The sequence below is a fragment of the Falco punctatus genome (assembly GCF_963210335.1).
Source record: "Falco punctatus genome assembly, chromosome: 5".
NCBI classification, from domain to species: domain Eukaryota; kingdom Metazoa; phylum Chordata; class Aves; order Falconiformes; family Falconidae; genus Falco; species Falco punctatus.
Genome location: NC_137584.1, coordinates 88,928,751 through 88,945,613, shown reverse-complemented (window position 1 = coordinate 88,945,613; position 16,863 = coordinate 88,928,751). Strand labels below are relative to the sequence as shown.

Here is a 16,863-nt window from a genome sequence, read left to right as displayed (position 1 = left end):
TACACACATTAATATGCACACATGTACACACACATACACAAATGTACACCCACACATACTTGTACACGTTGTATGCACACCTAAAACCCCAGCTTGCCACAAATGAAACATAACAAGGGCTGAAAAATTATTTCAGGAAAAAAGTGTTGAAAAAAGGTGAGGGGCAGTGGCATAGTGGGGAGCTATCCTACTGCTCGGAAACATCCAAAACCTCCCTGAACTCTTCCCGGCACCTTTCCCAGCTCCAGGAGCAGGGCTGGAAATGCTTCAAGACCATGTTTTCTTGTGTGATTCCTGCCAGGCAGGAAACCCTGCGAGAGCCGCGCTGCTTGTGCTGTTCCGCTTCCAGCCCCAGGAAGCACACAGGTAAGAAGAAAAATCAAAATATTTTAATATATACAAAACATCTATGTTTGTATAAACAGCAAGCTTTGAAAAGGGGGGAAAAAATCAGTCTTCATTTTTCATTATTTCTTTTCCTCACACACACACAAAAAAAAAAAAAAAAAAGAAAAAGAAAAGTCAAGGCAGTTCTTATTTTATCCAGACCAGTTCATAAATCCCAAGTCATAAATCCACATGATATCCCGGGCTGCTGGATTTTGCATTTGGAGCTCAGAAAGACTGATAGCTGAAAGATTTATAAAATCCCAGGTAGCCGGAGTGCTCCCTATTGGCTCCACATCTGAGGCGTCCCCGCGTCTTGCTTAGCCCTGTGAGCTGGATGTATGGGATATATTGTGCTCAGGCAGCAGCTCCCCCCATCTCCTATTTTCAGCCGTGGTGAGGGCTAAAATCTGGTCATTTGGAGTGGCTGGGTCCCATTTAGGGACTTCTCTGTGCAGACATGGGGTGACAGGCACAAGCTGGGGGTGCCAGGAGCCTGCTGCTGCCCCGTGCAAAACTACACCATGGGTCGTGTCCTGGATGTACGATTTAGCTTGCGTGGGAGCCCTGACCATAAACAGCAGAACTGGTTCAGCTGCCTTGGCGATACATTTGATTTTGTTCCTTGCACCCTCACTGAATAGGAGTGACTGTTCAGTAAGAACAGGGCATCACTGCTGGGTGGTACTTGGAGGGGGACAGGACCAGCCCCTTAGCAAGAAAAAGGTAACTGAGATGCCTCAGACAAAGTACACGCTGCAAGCAATTCAGCCTGCAAAGCAGCACGTTCCCGCTCCCCAAAGAGCACTGAAGGACGCTGATGTGTTGGTTTTTTTCTTTTTCATAGGTTCAGTGGATGCTGCACATGAGACCATGTGTGCTGGGACAAAAAGTGCCTCCAAACAGACCCTCTGAAGAGTGACGTGCTATTATTGGTCTGCGTCCATAGGATGCTGAAAACGTACTTAACACCTTCCCTCCGTTACTTTCCTCTATCCTTCCTCGATGACCTTATTCGAACCTAATATTTTTCTCCAGACTTCCAATGACAGACATTTTTAATATGCTTCTGTTGCATTAATAAAAAGATTATCCCCCCCCTCCTTCTGCAGTTACAAGAGTTCCTTTATAGCTGCAAGGATATTAAATAACATCTTTGTTACCCAGAAACAAAATTATTTGCTTTATATTTCACATATTTAAATTCATGGGTCTGAATCCATTGAAGTCCAAGTGGAAAATCCTCCTTCACCCTCCTGGGGAAGGAGAGCGGAATCAACCCGAGGTCAGCTCTGCCTGTTTGGAGTTTTATTAGAAGCACATCGTCCAGCTAAATTCAGATGACTTTTGTGATTTCTTTGTTGTTTGTCTGCTTGTATTAGTGGAAATTAAGGGATTGCAAGGGTTTATGCTTCCCGTGTGTTGGCGAGCATCTCTGCTTTTGAGCAGCCACCTTCGGCAAGCATCGCGCACGGCTGGGCTTGCACGCCACAGATAGCTGCCTGCCGCCAGCACGCCTTCTCCCCACCAAATCCCCGGGTTCATCAGAAACAGTTACTCATTTAAGAGGTCAAACTAAACCAGACGCCAACAGACGGAAGCATTTACACGAGGACTATGTCAGACTCACGGCAGGAGAGGTTTTTCCTGGTTGTTCTTGAAATCCAAAGCTTTCCCAAGCCTGTTAGTGGCTCTCATGAGGTATCCTTCCCCTTCCCAAGCAGAACATATTTCTTTTTAAACCTCAAACTCCTGTGGACTATGTTTATGCCATATTTCATCTTTTCTTCCTGTTTCCCCCCACTTTATCCCTCTTTCAGCTGGCTTTGAGTCTTCCTGAGCTCCCGGCTGCCGAGCGTGGCAGCGTGGCTGCGGCGGGGGCTCAGGCTGCCTGGACCAGCCACTGCCCAGCCCACCCCGCTTCTGGGATGCACTGTTAATCCAGCCGGGCTCCACAGGAGCCTGTCCTGCTTCAGGAGGGTGAATTCGCTATGTTTTGCCCCTTTGGCATTCCTGGCATCTTTGGCAGCAGCATTCAGTGCCCCATAGCCACCAGGTCTGGGAGCTTTGCTTTTCTGTACATGCCCAAGTCCTCCAGTTTTATCAGTGCCATTCCTCTTGAAATGTGAAGGTGGCCTTTGCTGGTTGCTCATCGGGGAGCTTGGGCTGAAATGAACCCCGTGGTGCAGAAGAGCTACCGGAGCAGGGTGAAGGGCACATGCTCACTCATGTCTATTGATCAGCCCCTTCCCCCTGCATCTCCACTTGTGGTGCCTTTGGAAGCAGAAGATGTCTTTCTCATACCAAACAGCGACTTGGATTGTAGAATCTGACCAAACATTATTTTTTTTGCAGTTTTAAATGTGCAAGTCATCTGAAAGTTTCCTTTTATTAAAAGCATCCACAGAAGCTCTTTTATTCCCTCTTTTCTTCTGATTCTGTTACCATTTCCCTAATTAAAAATGCTGTACAAGGACCAGTATCGAGCTATAGAAATGAAAGGTCAATACATGAACAACACTTCATTTGTAAATAATACAGCTCTGTAATCAATTATCTAATTTTCACAGAAGACATATTAATCTAAAAGCAGAGGATGGAGACATTTAGAGGATGTACAGAGGAGATCTTTAAATGTTAAATGTTCTTTAGCATGTGCTAAGTAAAGGGTTTGGCAGGGCGAAAATGTAGCGTGCAGCACTGACACTCCGGGGAGAGTCTTTAGGTCAAGTGATTTCTACCTTCACACCAGTTCTCCGCAGTGCTGTAAAGCCTCTCTGTTGGTAGCCGTGCGATGCGTTAGCATTTAGGATTACAACTGTGGCAGGGAAAATACTGCAAAAAGGAAAAAAGGTCACCTCAAAAAAAAAAAAAAAAAAAAAAAAAAAGTATTGTAATACGTGACTCAGCCCTCTTCGCAGCAGTTCCTGTCCATGGGCAGTGGGAAGTGAGTTCTCCCCCACTTCTTTTCCATAAAATCAGGCTCCTGGGCTGCAGGCTGGAGCTGCCATGTGCCCGCGGTGCCCTGGGCACAGTGCCACCCCAGGAACACAGCATCCCGCTGCAGCCCACGCAGGGATGCCACCTCTTCCACGGATCTCAGTGGGAATCCATGGAAGAGTTTAAAAATATGACAGTTCCTGCGTGCTGGAGATCCCGCATTGACTTACAAACATCATTAGGGGAAATCACGGGAAAATACATTCCCTGACCTAAAACCAGCTTAGGCTTTCCATCAAACGGAAAGGAAAGCTGGGAGCTGGGTTACTTTGAACGCTTCTTTACTGAATTTGACAACATAAAGATGGTAGAAAGGGAGGGGGATGAATGTAATTTCATTTTCATTTTCGCCTGCGTGCACTGGATTTGCTGTACGTCAGTCCCGTCCTCACCCCTGACTGCCAGCTTTACAATTTCTATTGAACATATGTTGGGACTTAAGGGAAAAAAGAACTCCCCATCCGCCCCAACTCTCCTCACCCCCAGTTTTCCCCATTCTGTTGATCTCATCCCATTCCTGGCGTTGCCGTCCTCTGTCCATTGCCGGCTGGGAGGAGCGAGGAGCAGGGTGGCCGGGGAGAGCCCCGCCAATGCGAGCCCTTGTACAAGGGGAGGGTCTCCTGCCTGCTCCCCTCTGCCACAGTCCCCTCTCCCCTGCTCCCACACCTCCCGCTGGCCAAATCCCTTGCTTAGGCCAGAAGAAAGCTAAAATTAAAATAAAAATAAAAATTAAAAAAAAAGCAAAAAAAAAAAAAAAGTGAAATGGGAATTGTTCTCAGCAGGTTTCACAAGCCACACTGGCTCCTGGGGGTCTGGTGGGTGCCCTCCCACAGAAGGAGGAGATGCCCCTCTTGGCATCAGTGAGGCTTAAGGTTACTCCAACATTTTGCCTCACTTCCCTCTGTAGTTTTTTTTTTTTTTTTTTCAAAACCAGAACTACACCCTCGGCAGGGGATGATTGAGCACCATCCCTGCTCCTTCCCAGCCAGCCCTAGGAGACCGGAGCAAAGACCACCAAACCCACCAGTGTGAAGGAGGCAAGGGCAAACCAGGGTGCAGGGGCCCATGATGACCCTCTCTCTGCCAGGTGACACCAAGGGTAAATCACTTTGCATGGGCAAATCCCAGCAAACCCCTTTCTGGCACGTTCTGGCACGCTGGCAGGGGAGCTGGTGATGGAACTGGCATTGCCGAAGGGGCGGCGGGCTGGCAGGTGGTGAGCTCGTCTGCACCGCAGTGGATATTGTGGTGAAGCATGAAGGTATCCACTTCTTTGTAAAAATAAAACCTTAGGTTAGGATGAAAGGGGGGAGAAAAAAAAAAAAAAGAGACTCCCTAAACCTAAATATTTCCAGGTTTGCTCACCCCCATGGTGCACGCTGTAGCTGCTCGAGCCACAGGGCCTTTCAAAGCACTCCGCCAGCCTCTGTGCCAAAATAAATGTTACGTTACCATCAAGCAGGCAGAAGAATGAAAGCTGTAAGATGTGTGAGTGAGAAAAAAAGAGTCCAAACAGGAAAACCCCTTTCTTCTGGTTTTAAAGTCCTCAATGATCAAGGCTGTTCTGCTCACTCTGATGTAATCAGTTTGCAGATACCTAAATACATGTCCAGCCATGGAAAGTGCTCTCCCTTTGATTCCAGCAAAATCCTTTCTAATTCTCTTTAAATGTTCCAGGGCTTTTTGAAATGATTGCTATCAATGCCAACCAAATGCTTTAGATCTTTTTTTTTTTTTTTTTTTTTTGCCTGTCTTTAAATACTTGCCTTATTTTTATGCAGCCCAGTTACCACTGTACATGGAAAAAGTATCTAGAAAAGAGATCTGGTTTGCTTTAGCCTTTAGAACATATAGAGTTAGACACTTTAACCTTCTTTGTATTTACTTAGTTGCTTTAATATGATTTCTGTAACCCCCATACTTTCTTTTTTGCCATATAACTTATTAAATCTTTATAGTACAGTAGCCCCTAAACATCACATAGGTCAGGCTTTTATTACATTAGGCTCACCGTACCTATTCAGAAAATCATAAGTCACTTTCCTCCTAAAAGTTAAAACCCAACATCATTCGGGTGAGCTTGGACAGAGTTTGTGAGGGACCAGCTCAAAAAAAAACCCTAAGCTGGTTAAAATGATAAGACTTCTTCACCCAGAAAACCACAGATCCTCTGAGGGACGAGGTCTGCAGCGCTCACCAGGGGTCGGGAGGCTGGGGGCTGGTCTGCAGTTCTCCCCACGCTCTGCGCTCGCCCTGAGGTGGGTACGTGACCATCATTTAGAGCATTTTTCCATTGCTGTGATGCCTCTTCCAGCCCAGCTTTAAACAGGCCATGAGGTGGGATCGTCGAGATTCACAAAGCCCTCTCCAAATCCACGAGATTAAAGGGCAGCAAGATTTGGGGCAGCTTGGGGATATGCTATTCCTCTTCGTTTTTTCAATTTGTAGAATTATTTTTTTTAACCAACAAATGAGGGATTATTTTACATTTTCCTGGAAACTGCTTTTCTCCTTTAGTTACAAGATGCCAGGAGCTGAGGTTAGAAGAAAAAAACCCAACAAACATGTGGTTCATGAGAAAGCCACTGATGCCTGCCGTGTAGCTGGACATTTCACCTTGCAGTTAGCCATAAAATTTTACAGGTAAGTAAAACACATTGAACAAGCAGATTTATTTCCCGCCCCCTCCCCCCTCCCTTACCCCAGCCATTTTATTCAATGCCTTTTGGTTCTTACCAGCTTTTGTTGCAAGCCACAGTCGCTTCTTCATGTTATACACTGAACAGTGTCCCGAGCAGGACTGTGGGGATGAAGGCCACCCCACACCATACCCCACCACCCCTGTGGCTGCTGGAAGGACACAAGGAATACACCTGGGAGCCAGGGCAGCAGCCATGTGTTGGGGGTGCTGGTGACACTGCTCTTGCCAAGGCACTGCCAGCAGCTCCTGCAGCCAGGAGGATGGTGCCACTGCTTCCTCCACCACCTTTCCTTCACCCACCCCACCCCTGGCAGAGCCACAGCCATGCACGATTTCTCTCTGCCATAAGACCCCCACCACTCCCTGCTGCTCAGATGCCCCACGCACCCTACCCCCGCATGATGTGCAGTGCCTGGCTCTGAAAAAAAACAAGGTCCAGCTAAGTCCACCCCACCTTGGTGAGGTTGCCTTGAGCAAGGGTGAGATCTCCAACGTCTGGTCCCTTCCGTCCTCGGGCAGGTTTGCACAGATGTGCGCCAGGTTCCCAGCCCTGGTGTCAAGTGTAGAAAGAAAAACCTCTTCCAAGCTTCCTTCCCAATGGGATCATTCCTGTGGCTAATGTTCCTTCATGCACTATCTGTTACGCCGTTATTAAAGCACAGCTTGCCGACAACTGGGGAAAAAATACGCTCCCCACACCGCGATGCTTCCTCCCTCCGGCTCAGGAGCAGGAACCAGGCGGCTGGGGCGGAGGGTGGCTGCCTCTCACCCGCCTTCCTCCAGATAAACTTTCCTCCGTAGAATGAAAAATGGTCATTTGTGTTTCAGCAGACCATAAAAACCCCATTTGAAAACTTTTCAAGCTTTTTCCAAGTTGGAACTGCCTTGAAAGTCTTCAGACCACGTTGCCATATGGGTCAGAGGCATATGGTTTAACGCACGCCACACCGCTGCAACCCTCCACTTCCACGAGACCAGCAGCGCTGCAGGGATGTATGCGATATAGGGTGCTCCTTAACATCTCCTCACACTCTGTGCAGCTCAATGCTGCAGCTTACTCCAGTCATTGGCCATGGTTATGCTCCCAACAAACTGGTGAACACTGCCCACACCTCTGGGTACATGTTGTAGTTGGAGACCAAACCTGTTTGTTTCACATGGGGCACCAATTGTCACTAGCAAGGCTGCAACAAGGCTTTTACCATCAGTCAGATTCTACTGTCCCTGCTGTTTCTCCTTCCTCCAGAGGCCAGGCCACACCACTCCTCCTCCATCCAGCCCCCTCTCCCACCATCCTCGGTGCTATTTAATCCTTAGTGGGAACGAGCTGCAGCTGCACATCATCCATGTCAATCAACCCGCTGCCGTGGTAGCAAGGCCACAGCTGCATGTTATCAGTGTTAATCAACGCACTGCCTTCATTCCTCTACAGGTACAGGCAGTTCCATACACACAGAAACACGTGTCCTGCCCCCACCCTAACACGCACGTTTGGTTTTTTCATCTTGTCCAAAAAGCTCCCCAGGAAGCATTTTGAAGCAAACAAAAGGCGTACTCTGTTTCAGCTGGGAAGTTTTGCTTCGTTTCTTTGCTGTGAACCAAAACGTTTTGGATATTGGATTTTTTTTTCCTCCTTTCTTCTTGCTCTCAACACCAATTGGAGTGCTAGAACAAGAGACATTAATTTTTGGGCTTTTTGAAATGCCTTTGATCTTTTAAACTCCTGTTCCTCTCCTTCCTTTCCCTATCTTCCTTGATTTTACCTTGCCTTTCCCACTCTGGAAAAACCATATACGAAACTATATAAAACTCTTTAGTTGCCTTTCTGCAGGGTTTCAAAAATAAAATCAAGACTAATTGAAAAAGCCGATGAAACACTTTATTCGGGACGAAGGCAGGAGGAACTCTTTTCTCTTCTTGCAGTTTCTCACTTGGCTGCAGGGTTGGGTTTTGGTTTTGCATCCCCAGTTAATTCTCAGAGTTAATGCTGGTGTTTCAGGACACTGGGCTGTCTGTCCAAGGTGTGCCCGCTCTGCTTTCGTGATGTAGGCTACACCAGGGCTCCACGGCACTGATGTCCTGCAGGACCAGGGCACAAAGCCCCTGTCACAATGCCACCTGTGTGGACCAGGCAGTGTGGAAGTGCCAGTATATGGTATATAGCACATGTACACGTCGACAAACTGCGTGTTAGATCTTGCCACCTGCCCTCAATTGCTGTATTCCATCTGCTACAGGTGTCAAAGCAGGGGGAAGTTGTTTTTTTTTTTTTGGGGGCGGGGGGTTTAAGGAGGAGAAGAGCAATAGTTTCATGGATCCAGCCGGCTCTTTGCAGGAGGGCAGCAGCGATGGGTTTTGCTCAAGGGCTGCAGAAGTGCTTGAAGGAAAGACCATCCAGCCGTGTGGTCCAGCCCAAGCGGAACCTTCTCTCTGCACCTTCTGCATGTTGAAAGGCCTTTCATGTTGAAAGGCAAGCAGGACACCGCAATTTCTTCCACTTTGCCCCTACTGGGCATGGAAAGCTGCTCACCAGGCAGCTATGTCCCTTCCACTCATGATGGATACCCTTTTTTTGCACTTGTATAAAACCAGTACTTCAGCTTACAAATCACAAGCTGAAGATAAAACTAATAAGAAGACAATAAAAAAACAGTCCTTCCAAGGTTGTGTCTCACAGGTTGAGAAGAACTTGTTGATACACTCATGTCCCACACATGGACCTTGTTACTCATGTTTTGCACCAACATCCAAATGCCATGTGTGAAGGTCTCCTCTTTTCTCCTTCCTTTTTTTTTTTTTCTTTTTTTTTCCCCCTCCAATTTTTTTTGGTTTCAGGAAGAGGGAAGAAGGGGGATCTTCCAGTGAAATCCCCTCTGACCGTCACAATGTTTGGTCGTGACAGAGCTCCCTGCTGCTGGCTCGTGGCCCCATCACATGTCCTGGGCTTGAAACCAACGGGAACTTCTCGACCATATTTTCCTCCAGCTTTTCCCTGCAACAGCTCATCAGCGTGTTTCCCCACTCATCGGTAACACATAGCACTATGCTTGAACCTGACCGGAGCCCACATCTCCATCGCACAACACACAAAGAACGAACAGGCACGCTCTGTTTTGAAAACGTTCGGAAGAGGCAGCTCCTGTGGGCTGAATGTCCCTTTATTTCCCACATACCCATCTCCCCTTGTTTTCACGCTGCCAATGTACTTTCCTCTTCTACGTTATGTGACCCCCACCAAAAAAATGATAATGACAGAGGGTCTATATGGATAATGCAACACTGCTTTAAAATTCATCCAATCTGAGGTTTAAAAAGTGCCTTTTTTCCCCCCCTTCTAAAAGGGTTTTTTTATATCCAAAGACACAAATGTAATACTCACTGCATTGTAGCTTCAGACCTTTTTTTTTCCCCCCCTACCCAACAATGGTGAAAAGATGTGATTTTTACAAGCGAATAGGAAGAAAAAGCCTGAACACACCCTGGGAACATGTTTAAGAAGTTGATTTATGTTTCATGCTGAGCCTTACACCTGCAGTTCAAGCAAAACTCAACTTTGCCGCCCCACAGAGTCTAGTTTATTAGGTATCAAGGAGTCACAAGAAGCCATGTAATTAAAACTGTAATTAACTGGAAAAGGAAAGTGCCACCTGAGTTTTGAGAGGCTGTCAATTTTATTTCCATTACAGCTCTCCTTCTGCTTCTTTTGTCTACAGGGTGTTTTTTTTTCCACCCATCTTGATAAGGAAAAACAAAGTTGTTTTTTTTTTTTTCCTTTTTATTAACTAAAGAAGCCACCAAATTCTCTTACATCTTTACTCTTGGGGGGTGGGGGGGCGGGGGGGGAGAGTCAAGTTCTGAGCTTGGACGCAGGTTTCTCGCAGCAGCATTTACAGCTGTGTTTGCCAACAGGTGTCAAGTGTGGTCCAGGCAGAAAAAAGTCCTGAAATGTCCTACTGGTGAAGGGTCAACTGAGTTCAAAGCCCATTTTAACAGAACATAAGCAATGCCCTTTAAAAGGGGGATGGGCAGTGCCTTGTTAAAATGCATGACCTTGCTGCAGTGGGCGAGCAGAGCGCCAGGCGTCCCTGGATCCAGCATGTCCCTGCGAAGGCTGCAGATCCTGCCAGGGGCCACCGTGGGATTTCTGCGGGCAGGACAAGGCCACACGCAGCAAGACAAAAACACGCCCGGGAGAAAGATGAGGCGGTGTGACGAACCTTGTCAACCAGAGAAATTCAAAGCCAAAAGGGGCCCGATCCCCTGGCCAAAAAAAAATTTAAAAAAATCTCCCCAAAATTTGGGTGAGACGTGCTGCTATCCCTGTCCTCCCTCCGCCTTGTGCATCCACCAGGAGCACATTCCTGGGGGATCAGAAAGAGCTGCTGGAATAAAGAGACAATTATTTAATAAGGTTTAAAGAAGCAAAGACATCGGTAAACTTGATGCCGGAAAGGAAGTCGTAGTAAAATACAGTTAAAGAGTAATTACCTAAAAGGGTAAAATGATGAGAACAAAGACAGGATCTATGCTAGAGGTCTTTACAAGGGAGATTTATGAATATATATAAATTTTTGTAGAGGAGATGTTTGTCTTAGACCCGTGTATGAAAGGAGGGATTGACATTCTTCCTTCTCCATTTAACAGGTGACAAAAACCCATCAAGTGAAGTACCAGCCTTGAGAAGGGAAGTTATTATCGTAAAAAGCAATTTTCCTTGGGTGCCATTCCGATAGGCTTGGCTTTTCCTCCCCCTCCAGCCTGAATCATCTGTAGCCTCTCCCCTACTGAAACAGCCCCCGCTTGTAAGGCAGAGGTCTCGGGACCCTCCGGGTGGGAAGGTAGGTCTTGATCAGCACTAATTTGGGGAAGTGAGCCGGAGGTACCCGCAGCAGATGACATGCAGGGCTCAGCTTCTTATTCAGCTACAAGTCAGCAGGGGCACCCCCTGACCATCTGTGGTCTATAAATTACAGTAACACCGGCACACACTGCTTGTAAATCACCAATGAACAGGCTTTACCTTATGACACACTACATGAACCCTGTTGGATATTCCAATAAACTCCCATAAACCATCCGATATAAACTCTGGATTATGTTTCTTTGGGGGGCAGGAGAAAAACCCAGACTTTTCTGCACTTGCACAAAGTTCTCATGTGTGAAATGAAGACGTGGCCTGAGCTGTGCTGTGTGTTTACATACCATGTTTTCTTATGAAAGAGGTATTTTCCCCACCACCATCGTTATTACTTCCAAGACTGCATCAGCCTTGAAGTAAACAGGGTCATTCTCCTGAAAAAAACCCCACAGACAAACAAAGACACCACTTATTTGAAAAACGTAGTTTAATGTGAGCCTGTACAACCTGTCCTCCATCCTTGCTGACCAAGCGCAGACCGATAGCAGGAGGCTCACCCATGTCCTTTGCTTTCGGAGGAGCAAGAAGACCCAACCCATGACCTCAAACCAGCCATACCCTCAACAAAGTGAAAAATATGCCACCGTTCCTTACCACCTCTGCATCCCGAGGGCTAGAGCTGAGGCCTGCCGTCCCCAGGAGGGCAGAGCATCCCATAGGAGCTCCTCACCTGCTTCTTTCTTCCTGTGGAGTGGCTCTTTTACCCTGCTCCAGTAACAGGGCGGAAGGCTTCGTGGGCTGACACACCACCAACTTCCCCCCCCCCCCCGCCCCGAGGAGACACACTCCTGCTACCCATCTGGGTTTGGACAGCTCTTCCCTGCTGTGATGTTTCATGGAGGCCATGGCTGCGAGGAGATGCTATGAGCAGAAGTCTCGGCACGTGGCTGGCTGCTCCTCAGGATGTGGCTGGTGCTGCTGCTCCGCTGAGAAACCTGGCATTTGCCTTCAAACTTTCTCCTGAGACCCATCAAAGGACTGCTTTTGATAATTACACTATTAAGCCTGTCATCTGGGCAAAAAACCCTGTAAAATACATTACTCAGATTGTGGGGCACTCGCCAAGAAAAAAATCTGATAAATGCTATCTGACCAGCTTTTCTGCTGACCATGAACCAGTGTGGGCTGCAGCATAGACAGCCAGCGACGGCTGCGTCATGACAGCTTGGTGAGCTCCTTGGCTGAATCTGAAATCCCAGCCCCCCGGGAGGCAGCGGGAGCCCTGCCTCATCTTCCTCACACGCAGCAGTGAGGCGACATTATTTGTATCTGCGTTTCTGAAGGCTATAGGGGCTGGCTCCTCACCAGGCTCTGCGTGTATGTATGGGCACGTGGGCGCACGCCTGCATCAGTGCACGCTTTGAAACCCACTGGGTGACTGCGGTCAGACCGGACGGACGTCACCTCCTCATGGAGGCAGGGAACCAAGGCAGCCACGGCCACCTCCTGCCGCGGCAATGGGATGAACTCAACTGCCTGTAGACATTAGAGAATCCACATCTACAAGAGCAATCAAAGGGAAAACACCCTTTCCCGCTCCCCGTGGTCATAGCATCTAGTTAATTAATACTCATTAATACTGCTCTGTTTTTTTTTTTTTTTTCCTTTACAGCACAGCTTCCAGGCTCCAGCCAAAATTGATGCTTCCTTGTCTAAGAGATGCACACCAGTAAACATTTAATTGAATCAGAAAACAGAGGTAAACCACTGCGTCTACCAGGGTGTCCCAGGACCACCAGCACGGCATGATGCCAGTGATACCCAGCAGGTCTGCACCTGACTGAAACACTTCGAACAGTCTCCGGAGCAATTTTTAACTCATCAGAAACACACATTTGAAGCATTTCTTGAATCTAGGTTGAGCCTGTCTAGTTAGTTTAGCTTCCGGAAAAACATAGGGAATAAAATAAAGTTGATTTTTTAAATCTATTTTACTTAGGAAAAGAACCCCATTTAAACGTTACACGACATTTTCCTGGGGGAAAAAAAAAAGAGCAGGGGATAGTTTAAAATATAAACACAACTAATCCATGTCAGCTCAGACAAACGGCTTGTGATTTTGAGGCAGGGCATTTTTGCTTCATAACCATTTTAAATTGGAGATAATGTGCAAGGAGCATCTTTGCAGCGCTTTTCCATCCAGCAAGTGACCCAAAAGCCCTGCATTTCGCAGCGAGCAGCAAGCCCAGATCAGGTCAGGGCATCACAGCACCGAGGCTCTTCCGAGCTCACCCATGAAGATCCCCCACCTCCCAGCCGTCCAGCTTCCTCCTCTACCCTTCCATTGCCCTCTCCATCCATCCCTTTCCATGCACTCCAACAAAAAGAAGTGATAGCACTATTTCTGTTTTTTAACAAGATTTGGAAAGCATTCAAGTGCCTGACTAAGTGGTTGGAAAAAAGGAAGCAGAAGGATGTTTTGGCATCCTGCGATGTGTGCATGAAGAGCATAGACACAAACACATTGAATGCACATACTGTAAAACAAGATTACAAGGAGAGTACGAACTAATAAAAGCCTATTAAAACACCACGGATGCTATTGCTGCTCATGTGCATGCCTACGTATTAAAACAACAAATATTTTACGTGAACGTGCAATTCAAACATAACTGATCGCAGATATAACTTTCAACAACCTTTAAATACATAATGCCATCCTGTAATTAATGGAGCCTATCCTGAAATTTGAGGGATTTATTGATACTGGCAGAAACATTTGCAAATAACTTGGGGAAGTTCATGACATACCTTCTGTCTCAAGGGATTTCATTCCTTTCTTCCCCTTTTTTCCAGCTACCATCAATAAATTCATTCAGGGCCCTTACTGTACAACAACAAATGCAGTTGGAAATCCTCAGTAGAAAGGTTGAAGAAAGTACCAACATGGAGGAAGAGCCTAGCTGTGTCTTTATTTGTTTTGTTCTCTTTCACTTCCAGTGAAATATATAGAGCGACGTCTGAGAGGATTGCTTTTGAGGTCTGCAGTGAAAGAAGAGCAAAAGAAGGTCATAGGCAAAGCAAGCTGCCAAAGGATTTTACCCAAATTCATCAGGAAAGACCATGGCCAACGTGCAAGCAAAAGGTAGGCTGTCAGCACTTCAGTGTTACCTACCGGCATGGGCCAGCCACACATGGATGGAGAGTTTACATCTTTTATGAGCCCGACTGATACAGCTGGGGGAAAAAAAAACGTTTAAACAGAGCCCTTTCCTGCAGGAATGAAGGTGCCAGCATCCTCAGCTTGGGAAAGGTGCTGGTTGTTCCTTGGGTGGCCAAGGAAGAAGAGATTAATCCCGATGCTGTTGCGCACGTTCCTTGCATTCTACAGTCATGACTATTATGAAACTTGGCTGTGACCCTACATACACATATTTAAAATTTATGCACTAATGAGGGTAAGAAACATCCCATCATTTTGCTGTCAGAAAGTTTCCATACCTGAGGTCTGCACGGTGCCAGCACATGGTCGTAGCACCCGCAGCATCAGATGCCAGGCTGTTTTGCTGTTACCAAGCTGCACCTAAGTAGGGTAGTGGAACGGACTGGCACGTGTTCCCCCTTGCTTGATCTTCACGTTCCTGCATGGTTTTTCTAAATATTGTAAACATTTCTTGTGAGGGACTACTTCATCACCTCACCAGGAGGCATTTCTGCCTTTGAGTGCAAGTATATTTGTACACACTTAGATACACGGGGAGTGCAAATATATTTGTACACACTTACAACCACGGGATTAAAGACAGCAGGACAAAAAAAATCACATTCATTCTAGAAAATTGTTCAATATTTTTTAAAAAATCTTTTTTTTCTATCTTTCTTCCTAGGGCCTAAATTTAAGTTACAGATCTCACATGACCAATGGCTAGCCAATTGTACAAAAAAACCCAGCAGTACCTGAAAAATACTCCAAAATGTGCTTCTGGGCCACCCGTTTCATTGTCTTGGATGCCTTGGCTATGTTCCAAGCCGCAGGCAGAGCCGGGCTGGGGTACGACTAGCTGCATACAAAATACTGGGGATGCCTCAGCCCTCTCCATAGCTTCTCCATCCCTCCCACCCGCTTCCCACTGCACAGCAACGAGCACCACAATGTTTCGTCATGCTTTACTCTCCTACATCATCAAGCATTTTCGATAAAGGATTTGTGCATCAGGAACGTAAGTGCACCTTGCTGACTCCTATCTGGCTGTGGTGGGGACTGGGTGAGCGACATGGGTATCCCGCTGGCGAGGGGCTGGAGGGTTCCTGGCTGCTCCAGGGGGAATGGGAGAACTGTGCTGATGCCGAGAGGTTGTGAAGGGCTTATCCCTCCAGCAAGGAGTTCCCTCCCAAAAATGGGCATGGGAAACAGTCAGAGTAAGCATCATGGGTTGAGATTTTCCACCTCTCAAGGGAAAATCATCTGAAATGGAATTAAAAATGAGGTTTAGCTTCTCACTTTCTCTCACTGTCTTTATCTGCTTTTATATACATCAGTTCATTCGCAAGGAATGGTTAAAAAATAATTATGAATGGTTAAAAAAATAATTATGGCGTAATAATCCACCTCTCAAATCTGTTTTGGCACCCAACTTCAGGGTGCAGCAGGGCGCCAGGGGTGTGAACTGAAGCTGCCACCCCAGGTGCCTGCAGAGGACCAACAGCAAGTGGGACCCATCACATTAGCGTCCTCCTTTATTACCATTCTTAATGGAAAAATGTTTTTTTTCTGGCAGGGGCATGGATAACACTGATGCTGCTGGAGGGAACAGGAAAAAACCCAAAGAAACAGCCGGACAGAACGGGCAATGGGCATTTCTGACACAGGAAAGCCCAAGGTCTCACCCGTTGGGAGTGGAGGTCCCTTCTCCAGCCCAACTTTGTTCCAGCCTCGGTTCCCACAGTGCCAGGGTGCCGGCCCCCCGGAGCAGCGCGGGGAGCCTGCTGTGCTGCCTTTGAAGACCCGAGCGGTCAGCTGCAAGGATGAAGAAGCTGAGCTTGGGTGTCGAAGCGCTATGAGCTCAGGAGCGTTCCGGAGGAATGAGAGCTGGGCTTACATAAAACACTGACTCATGCTGAGAAATCACGAGGTTTTCAAAGATTCAGCTGAGGGATGAGCGCAAACTCAAGCTGCATGTTGCATACAAGTTAAGAGGATCCGGGGGATGCTGGGGACCTCTGAAAATCAGGCCTCAGCCCAGGGTTTTTTGAGGTCCTGCCACAGCTCCCTGGAGGAACCGAGTGCCATGTACATCCATGAAAATATGGCCCTTCGTTACTCCAAGGAAAGGTGGCGTGGGCATTTCGGCTTTACTCATTGGAAAGAACTGCCCAAGATGGAGTAAACAGAAGTAAAATAACTTTTCCCTCCCCTCTTTTTGTTGTGTGTGTGTGCGCGCTACGATATTGAAAAGTACGTCATGTAGAATATTTACTTTTTGCTGGGATATCTGAGAGTGCAAATGTTTGTGGTTTCGTTTACCAGGCAAAAATGGTTGTGGATTTTGGCAGTCTGAGCTGGGCTATGGTTTCTGTGAATGCCTGGATGCGGTTCGTCCTGGGGCTTTATGGGTTACGCACATCACATCCCATTATACAGGTAATTTGTGTGCCGTGAAGATGGTGCGTGCGAGGGGCCTGTGTACAAAAGGAGTACAAGCCCAAGGACTTCCCGCCATGTGTTAGAAACACTGACCAAAACCATTTGCACTTTGATATTTAAATCAGGCTTCTAATATCCACGCTTGGAGACATATGCAAGTAGTTGATTTTTTGATCCCTTACAATTTTCTCTCTCTCCCCTTATTTACAGTAGGTACTCAGCATCTCACACACACACAAGTCAGTCAAATTATTCAAGTGCTTAAATAAAGAT

General features: G+C 47.0%; 1 long non-coding RNA gene across 18 annotated transcripts in view; it reads left to right on the top strand.

Moving 5' to 3' along the window:
- LOC308064210 overlaps positions 1-6,055 on the top strand; it is a 72,240-nt gene extending 66,185 nt beyond the window's left edge. For 6 of the 18 annotated variants that reach the window (XR_013928300.1, XR_013928301.1, XR_013928302.1 and 3 more), the window contains 2 exons: positions 302-366; positions 1,235-3,455. This is a non-coding gene — a long non-coding RNA (uncharacterized lncRNA). Of the gene's footprint in view, positions 1-242; positions 367-1,234 lie in introns of all 18 variants that reach the window. The other 12 variants (XR_013928298.1, XR_013928299.1, XR_013928291.1 and 9 more) reach the window with 11 other exon arrangements.
- The last annotated feature ends 10,808 nt before the right edge of the window (positions 6,056-16,863 follow it).